The sequence below is a fragment of the Lactuca serriola genome, chromosome 4 (genome assembly GCF_051521515.1).
Source record: "Lactuca serriola cultivar US96UC23 chromosome 4, Lser_US96UC23_V15, whole genome shotgun sequence".
Classification (NCBI taxonomy): domain Eukaryota; kingdom Viridiplantae; phylum Streptophyta; class Magnoliopsida; order Asterales; family Asteraceae; genus Lactuca; species Lactuca serriola.
The window spans coordinates 23,743,069-23,752,500 of record NC_136411.1 but is presented as its reverse complement, the minus strand read 5'-3'; positions in this window follow the sequence as shown (position 1 = coordinate 23,752,500).

Sequence of the window (9,432 nt, the reverse complement as noted above, 5' to 3'; positions counted from 1 at the left end):
ACTTTCATAATATTATGTCGTTCAAAAAAATAGTACTTATTGCCATGTCATCATGTTGGTCATATAGATTTGCCAACTTAACATCAAAATTGAACACGAAGTGGTTACAAACGAACTACGATCAAACATTTTGGATGTTCACTTGAATTGGTACATGCTCGTTTGACAAGTTTACTTGAACACATTGAATTCACAACATGATCTGAGTCTTCACAAGGATGATGAAAATTTGGTTATGACTTGACAAACAAAAATTGACGTCACAAAACAAAGTAGGATTTCTAAACAACCATAAAGTTCACCAAGTAGTGAAAAAATTGGCATCAAGATGCTTCTTAAGTATCATCTACATGCACAAAGAAGTGAACCAACACAATAATATCTCATAAGATCCAACCGTGGGCATAACAAATCCCAACCATCTTGTAATATGAACCAAATCACCGTAGTTGTGGGGAAAGAAAAGAATAGATGACTGAGAGACTCCATTCCCACATCACAAATTGGGCACAATCAAGAAGGTTATTCCCCCATGAGTAACCTTAATAACTCTCATCAAAATTTCATTAGGAGCAGTACGAAATTGTACTACCCATTTTCCAGAACAGATCAGTTGAAGACTCTCGAGGGACAAAGGTTATATTTTCTGGAAAAATATAGTGCCACGATGTGGTGAATGGTGCTCCACAACGTGGCATGTCAAATGCATGAAACGCGTTTTTGGATGGCCGCCATGACGTGACAGTTGTTGCAGCCCAAGCCTACACCCATGATTTTTGGGCTTCCTCCGTATTTCAGCCTCCACGTGTAGCAGTTGTTGCAGCCTTATCCCCCATGCATGATTAAAGGCTTGATTTCTTGATTTAGAGCTTAATATTTGGATTTTGGTGAAGATTTAGGAAAGTAGAGGTTTATCTTGGTGCAAGGGAACACAAAGTAATCTTGGATCCAACATTCCCTTTAGATTTCTGAGTTGTTGGAGGCAAAAAGTCCATACCTTGGCACTTCTTCTAGATTTAATTTCAAGGACATGTTTGGGTGATTTTGGTCTCTTCCAGGGACACTCTTGGAGTTTGAGGAACTTCAGGGCCTGGTAGGACTCTTTTAATTATGGTCAGAATGTTCTGTAAAATGAGAAAAATGAGCCATGTTGGAGTCACCTTGTGTCCATGCACAAGTTTTTGCCCCATTAAGGACATAATGGACTTAGGGTTGTAGATCTAGCCTTAGAATGAATTCCTAATGGATAAAGTTGAAAATTTTACCCATTAAGTCATTGAAAAGAAGTAGATTTGAAGTTATGGCCTTTGATTTTGACATTCTGCCAGATACCACGACGTCGCCAAGGGTTTTCCATGACGTTGTGGTACTTAGATGCTCTACTATTTTGTCTTAGTATTCCCATGACGTGGCCAAGAGGTCTCCACGTCATGGTGAGCATTGACTTGGTTGACTGTTGACTTTTGTTGACCGGTGACCATTGATTTTTGACCGGTTTGACTTTGGGTCAAACTTGAAGGACTTGGTTATTTATTAAGGATCTATCTTTTTTTTGGTATTAGTCGGTTCGTGAGGGCGATTGGTGCAGGAAGTGAGGGCATTGCAGTGTTTCCTTGGGTCTTCGATTCAGGTGAGTTTCCTCATATACTACGTGTTATATTATATATCCTTGTATGTAACGATATATGAGTAGTGGTATGATGGTTAGAGTACCAAGAGTCGGTGATTGTCTAGTTGAGTGTTCTAGGGGTTGTATGTAGTTACATAGGATAACGTGAGAACTCTTTATCTAGGCTTTCTTGCCTATACCTTGTTTGGTTGTGGATGTAAAGGGGGATCACCTGTTCGAATGTCTATCTCACCTCTGATTACATATAATTATGCATTCATTAGTGATCTGCCAGTGGTGACATAGAGTAATGTATGATACCCTGTATTCAATACATGGTTGTTATACAGGTAGTCTAGTGTAGATAGTTGCATATGCTTATGTGTTTCTTTGATTGTTTGTTTAATCTATATGTCGACATATTCTGTGGTGGGTTAAGGCGGTCCTGCTTTGTGTTGTAGGCCAAGATACCCAGGTGGGCCAACGGTGTGTTGTTGGCCACGTATGGATCAACTATATGCTAAGAAAGATCGGTCCAGGTGTATTGTAGGCCTTGCAAGGCGGTCCAGTCAGTCTGTACTACTATAGGCTTAGGAGAGTGGTCCAAGCATGTTGTAAGCCTTGTGAGGCAGGGTAGACAGACTGAAGGCTCATCTGTGCATGCATTATATGTGTATTGTGGTGTGTGCTATTTTAGGGGAACTCACTAAGCTTTGGCTTACAGTTGTGGATTAAATATTTTTCAGATACCATTGGTGATCGTGGGAAGGCGAATGTGTGACTATACACTCATTAGTAGCAATGAAGTTTCCATATTATTTATATTACTGTGATTTTCAAACAACTGTATTTTGGAACAAATGTGTTTTCATAACTTAGGTTTTATGTAAATGGTGATTTTACATTATTTAAAAATGAAAAATTTGCTTTTGAAAATGGGACGTTTCATAAACCGTCAAATCCATTTGAAAAGAAGAGCCCAGTTAATCGCAAAGAAGCTACCAACACCAAGACCACTTAATTGTTTTTGCGTCGTAGCTTTTTTACCAAGAAACTCACGTCATTTTACTGTCTTCCAATTAAATTCCTAAAAAGAATTTATGTAGAATAGATTTAAGATACTCGAAAACAGCTTATGGAGCCTTGAATAAAGACATAAAATATGTTGGAAGTGATACCAACCCAAATTTAAGCAACATCCAAACACAAAAACTGCTATTGAAACAATTTATGTTGACTTACAAGAATATTAGCTTTACAAGGCGACTGTAACACCTGTGCTCCAGATACCTTTCATTTTTGACTCTAAGTATAAAATCTTTGTAAAACCAGTCCTTACGCGGGGCGTACCTCCTGGTATGCCGAGTGTAGTTCATTAATGGGTGGCAGGATTTCTTTTGCATATGTTGGGCGTATAAAAGAGTATGCAGGGCATACTCACAAAGATTCCAAACCCTAATTTTTGTAACATCCCGGAATATCAAGAGTAAAGTTGAAGGGCTAAAAGTGTATTTTGGGAAAGGGCAACTCGGCGAGTCCACGAGTGGACTCGGCGAGTAGGGTCGCGACTTTGGTCACGTGTTAAGTGGCCAACTCGGCGAGTCGGCGGCTGGACTCGGCGAGTTGGTGCTGAGTGGAGAAAACCCTAATTTCGGGGGATGAGCCCTATATAAAGGACATTATACCCTCTCCCCAACCTCCTTACCCTCCCTTGAAGTCCAGAAAACCCTAGAAACGCGATTGTGAAGGATTTGAGTGCATTTGAGCCTTGGAGAAGAGATTTTGGAGGAGATCTTGGAAAGTTAGGAGGCTTGGAGCAAGGGGCTTTGCTAAGATTCGGATTTCCTTGCTGTTGGGGCTTCCTTTTGAGGTATTATCTCGTTCTTGGGCTGCTATTCATCTAGATTCATCATTTTTGGGATGTGTGGGAGGTTTAGCTTGTGGTATTTTGAGTTTGAAGGATAGATCTGAGGTTGCTACCTCAGATCTGGAATGGAGAAGGTCTTGAGTGCATTAAAGTCCCTGTTTTTGAGTGTTTGGTGAAGCCATCTTGTCTCAAACCCTAGCCCTAGAGTGTAAAATGCCTAGATCTCTTTGGATTCGCGTAAAGTTTGCCACTTTACGTGATGGATGGGTTGTAGGAGGGTAGATCTACGTTTTGGATCAATTGCATGGCCTGGAAAGCTTCTGTATGGGATGAGATCTAGAGGCACTCGGCGAGTCACAAAGGTGTACTCGGCGAGTTGCTTGAAGATGGACTGGAACTCGGCGAGTTGGAAGAACAACTCGGCGAGTAGGTTGAAGATAACCTTAGACTCGGCGAGTCTGTTCTTGGACTCGGCGAGTCTGGTCGTGAGGTCCTAATCCATCTTCAGGGTGAGCTGTGTATCAGTGAGTCAAGGGATGACTCGGTGAGTCGAGTGAGGAAGGACTCAGAGTCGTTGGACTCGGCGAGTCTCTGGGTGACTCGGCGAGTTGAGTCGCGGATTGGGGGAAGATCTGATTATGGGGACTCAGCGAGTCATCGGGTTGACTCGGTGAGTAGAGTCAGTTAGGGGTTGACTTTGACTTGTCTTTGACCAAGGGTGGTTCGGTTATCTTCCAGGGGCATTTTGGTAATTGTTGGATATTGTTTTGAGTTCAGTGTTTTGGCGATTGGCCACTGGTGAGATCATATCAGTGGTCGGAGTAGCTCAGGTTTATCTGTTCAGTCAGCGGTTGCGAGGTGAGTTATCCTCACCATATCAACAGGGTCTAAGGCACCAAGGCCAGCCCTTTATCGGATTGAGATCCGGGTATTTGTTGTTATGTTATGGCTTTGTTATGCTTGCATCCTGGTAGCTAGGATGGTATATGTTAGAGACCTGCTTAAGGTCGGTATCCTGTTATGTAGGGTGATGCTATGCTAGTGACCGGTTAGGTTGGTATCCTGGTTAGGATGATGATATGTTATGTGATCTGTTAGATCAACTTGTTGTCTGTGAATTGTTATATGATTGTATGTTTATGTGCATGGTTGTTGGACTGGAGTTGGGTTGAGGCGGGTCCTGCTTTGTGCTGTAGGCCAAGATACCCAGGGCGAACCGGTTGTCCCGAAAGCCCAGCGAGCGGTCCGGATAGGCTGTAGGCCCCAAGAGGGTGGACCAAACGTGCCGAGGCTCGGAGAGTGGACCAGGCCGACTGAAGGCCTGGTGCGAGCGGACCAGTCATACTGTAGACTCAGAGAGTGGACCAGGTGGATTGAAGGCCTGGTGCGGGCGGACCAATCACATTGTAGACTCGATGTATATGGCTAGACTCGGAGGGTGGACCAGGTGGACTGTTGGCCGGTGCGGCGGACCAGTCACACAGTAGACCCGAAGTGCATGGCTGTTCTGTGTTCTAATATGATATGGCATGTTATGCGAGTATGGTATATGTGGTTGGTATTTTGGGGGTATCTCACTACGCTTTCGGGCTTACAGTTGTGGTTTAATGTTTTTCAGGTTCTTCAGGAGACCGTGGCAAGGCAAAGGCGTGATCGTACCGCTCCTCATGATTATGTGTTATGATGTGATTCTGGGAAGACTCTGATAATAATTGTATTGAAAACCTTTTTGTAATAACATTAAGAAAATGGGTTGTTTTTGAAAAGTTAAAATTGGTTGAAATTTTATGGTCGTTACAATTTTTTTGTACCCTATTTAAATAACTTTATGACCTCAAACCTTTCTTACCTCCAGCCTCAATCCCTCTTAGCCCTCATCTAGAAACCCTAATTCTTGTGTGCAGGTTTTGAAGCTTTTTAGTGATATTTTGGTGTTCTTGGTGGTGAAGAAAACCTTTGAAGTTTTGGTGTTTCTCTCAAGCTTTTGGATCCAGATTCTTCTCATCCTTGTGTATCTTCATGAGGTATAAAGTTTAAATCTTGATGCTTACCTTGCTAGATCTTTTTAGGTTGCAATTTATGACCTTTTGTTGCAAAAATCTTGGTCTCTTGAGTATTGTCTACTCCAGACCATTTAAGATGTTTTTTCAAGCATTTTAGAGTGTTTAGTGTCATAAAAATGCAAGTTTGGTCCTTCGTTTTCATCCATGCAAGAGTTATGGAGTTTTAAATGGTTATATGAGTTAGGGCTTTGCTTTTGGTCTCCTTGTAGCCATGTAAAGGCATAAAAATAGCAACTTGATGATTTTAGATGTTTATTAGGGTTAGATTTGAAGCTTGGACGTTAAGTCTTAAAGCATTAAGACATTAAAAGAGAGTTTGGACTTCAGGGGATTACGTGGGGCGTACTCCTGAGTACACTAAGCGTAATAGGTTGTGGCCCCGTAACCCTTTCGAGATCGAGCTGTACGATGGGTGTAGTAAGGAGCACATCATGCGTACTCTTAGAAACCCTTTTGGGCCATCTTTGGGCCTTAGGCCTTTATGGATTTTGGGCTTTATCTAGTTGGGTCATGTATGGGAAAGGAAAAAATGGTCTTTTGCCCTTAGTAAGTTAAAGGATAAATTGGACCTTCATTTATGGGGTTAAAATCCCAATTATTAATTGTAATGCCCGCAGATTCAGACTAGTCAATTTAGAGACAATAAGCGTTAAAAATGACTTTTTAATAGGAGATTATTTGGAGTAAATAATCTTATGCAAAGTATAGTATATGTCACAAGGATTCCGTACGTATAAAGAACGCTGAAATCCGACTTATTAACGAAGAAGTTATGGCCCGTTGAAGTTTCACGATTAAACTTGCACGGCTCTGCATAACGTAAAAAGTGAATTTTTGACGGAATAATTTTTAGCCTTAGCAATCTAAACGAAAGTCATAATATATGTTAAACCGAGAGCGTGCATATTTAGAATGTCCAAATATGACTTCGTTTGAAAAAGTTATGATTTTTCTAAGATTTCACATAACATTACACAACCCGAAAATCGAATTTTAGATCAATCGATTATTAGCCAACACAACCTAAATGAGAATTGAAGATCTCGTTAATAGGAACTCAACTATATAAAGACAGACGAAAACGGACGTCGGTTGACAAAGTTACGAATTTTTAACAGACTTTAACTGTCTAAGCCTGTTAAAATATAACTTTAAAAATAATGTCAAAATTAGTCGACCGAGTCTAAACGAAAGTTGTAGATCACGTAGCTACCTATGCATGGATATAAATAACATCACAAATGAAGCTCGTTTGCAAAAGATACGGGTTTTAGAAAATAATTAATTTTCCTATTAAGTTCCGGAGGTGACACGTGGCACCATCTTAACCACACCTTCTTCCTTACGGCTTCGCATGCGATGCTGACACGTAGAGCTGGTATGCCCAGTGTAGGGATTAGTATGCCCCGCGTACCGAGTACGCCCAAGGTACAGGGTTATTACGCCCCGCGTACGCCCAAGCTCCAACCTATAAATAGAGGCGCAAATCACTTGTTTTTCTCAGATCTTTCTCACACTTCTCTCCCAAATACCCCCATACCCTCTTATCCTTTCCCTAGCACTTCCTAAGTGTTTTAAGAGAGTCTAGTAGCGCCAGAATGCCCCGAGAAGAAGAACTTTCGGCTCAGAAGTTCTGCTAGCGCAGAGCCCGGTTCCTCGCTAAACTCCCTTGTAAGTGAGTTATGCTTACCCTACTTTAAATATAACTTATGTTTAAGTTCATTATCGTCATTATGAACCTATAAAAAAGATTTATTAGTAATTCCAAGTCATTATACTGATTGATCTACTTATGGGGATGATGTCTAGGTTGTGATTTAGTGAGGTGTTTAAAGTGAGATTTCCAAATAGAACACTTCGTATACCAAACGGACCCTACCTCCGACATGATCCTACCTGGTTGTTCCTTACTTGATAGATCTTGAATTAGACTTGGATTTAGCGATAAATCTAGACTAATAATTAGTCACAATAAATATTAGACTAAAACTTAGTGATAATAATACTAGGTTTCATCAAAGGAAAGACAATTGTTAGAAGCAATGTGCTGCCCGAATTACAAGTCGTCACTTTAACAAGTAAGTGAATAGTTACTTTCATCTTACGCATATATATAAAGTATTTAATATTAATACATGCTATATGTGCTTATTATCTGTGTTCTTGATATCTATACTAGAAGAACGATTTATACATGTTTTATGTGATTTAAATTGTATATGTATTTTTATACTTATAAATATATTGGGTAAAGATGGGTAGATGAATGATGAGAGATGAAAGATGATATAGATGATGAGAGGTGAAAGATGATGAGAAGCCTTGACTTTAACGATGATCCAGTCATCTAGCGGAGTATAGATGACGACCACAGAATATTCTAGACAGTCCAATGGAACGCTAGCAGGCTCGTAACTGTTGGATTAGTGTCTAAGTCCATAACTATTTTGGTATGTACTTGACCCGATGGTGCATGGTCCTTTTGGGTTGCCTTCACCAAAGCAACTTGATTGGAGAAATAAATAAAGAGAGAGAGGTTATTATGATTTATTAATATGTTATAAGAATAATATATTAAAGGAGAAATCATATTTGTTTAATTAATATTGGTCAATAATTAATTAAGAATTAATTTTGTGATCAAGTGTAATTAATTAAACTAGAGGGGCTGAATTGTAATTATGTGATAGTTACAAAATAAGGTAAGGATTATCTTATATATATGGTGAACGAATTTGAGGTGTAAATCCCTTAGAATTCGACTAGGATAAGGGTTTCTAGGACTTATCTTATGGTTGCTTGGTGGACAAGCAACTAGATAAGGATAAGGACTAAAACCTTAATCTTTACACCTATATAAACCCCCTAGGGCTTAGGAATTCGTCTAACCCTTCCCAAGAGGTCCTAAGGACAAATTCCTACCTCCCTCCTCTCTCTTTATACCTTCTCCACTTGCTTATGGTGTTTGTAAGCCATTAGAGGAGTGACACTTGTGACTCTCAGCTTTCCAAGGTCAATTCAAGGAGGAATTGGATTGTTATTGCTATATAACAATCAAGGTATGTTCTTAAACCTAATTACATGTGAGCTCTGATTTCCATATGCTAGAATTAGGGTTCATAGTCTTGGATTCAAAGTATGTACAATAGAGAAACCTAGATCCAAGCTTTAGGGTTTGTATGAGCACATAGGATGTCTTATGACCAAAACCCATCAGTGGTATCAGATCCATGATTGGTTTCTATTGTATTGATGCTTGATGTAACTGAAAATCGTGTTTTGGCGTCACTGTTCGACCTGACTCGGCGAGTCAGCCCTACTCGGCGAGTTCCAGAGGGTGACTCGGCGAGTCGGTGCGTCAGACAGTGCTTATCTCGGGATTTCTTGCTGTTTTTGCATTGGGATAATTACCTTATCATGTTAGATTAATATTAATCCGATTATATGATATATTTGACTATATTTTTAATCTAATTGAAGATATTTATCAATTAATAAGATAATTGTTTCCTTATAAGATAATTGATTAATTATTTTAAGTAAATTGATAAATTATTTTGCAAGAAATCATCAAATATGGATAATTATGTGATTAAATGTTAATTTGAATTATTTGTTATTTGATCCTTGTTGTTGTGAAAAGTTTCATATTTGGCCCTTTAGGTTTTATAGTTTAAATTTGAACCCCAAAAGTTTTGTTGTTTTGAAATTTAAATAGTTGAAACCCTAATGTTTTGAAAAAGGTTTCAAAACTTGCCCTCAAGTTTTGGAATTTAAATTTTGATTAAATAGTTTAATTTTGATGCATATTTAAATTCTAAACCCTAATGTGTTGAAATGTTTCAAAACTTGCCCTCAAGTTTTGGAATTTAAAAGTTGATTAAAAGTTTAAT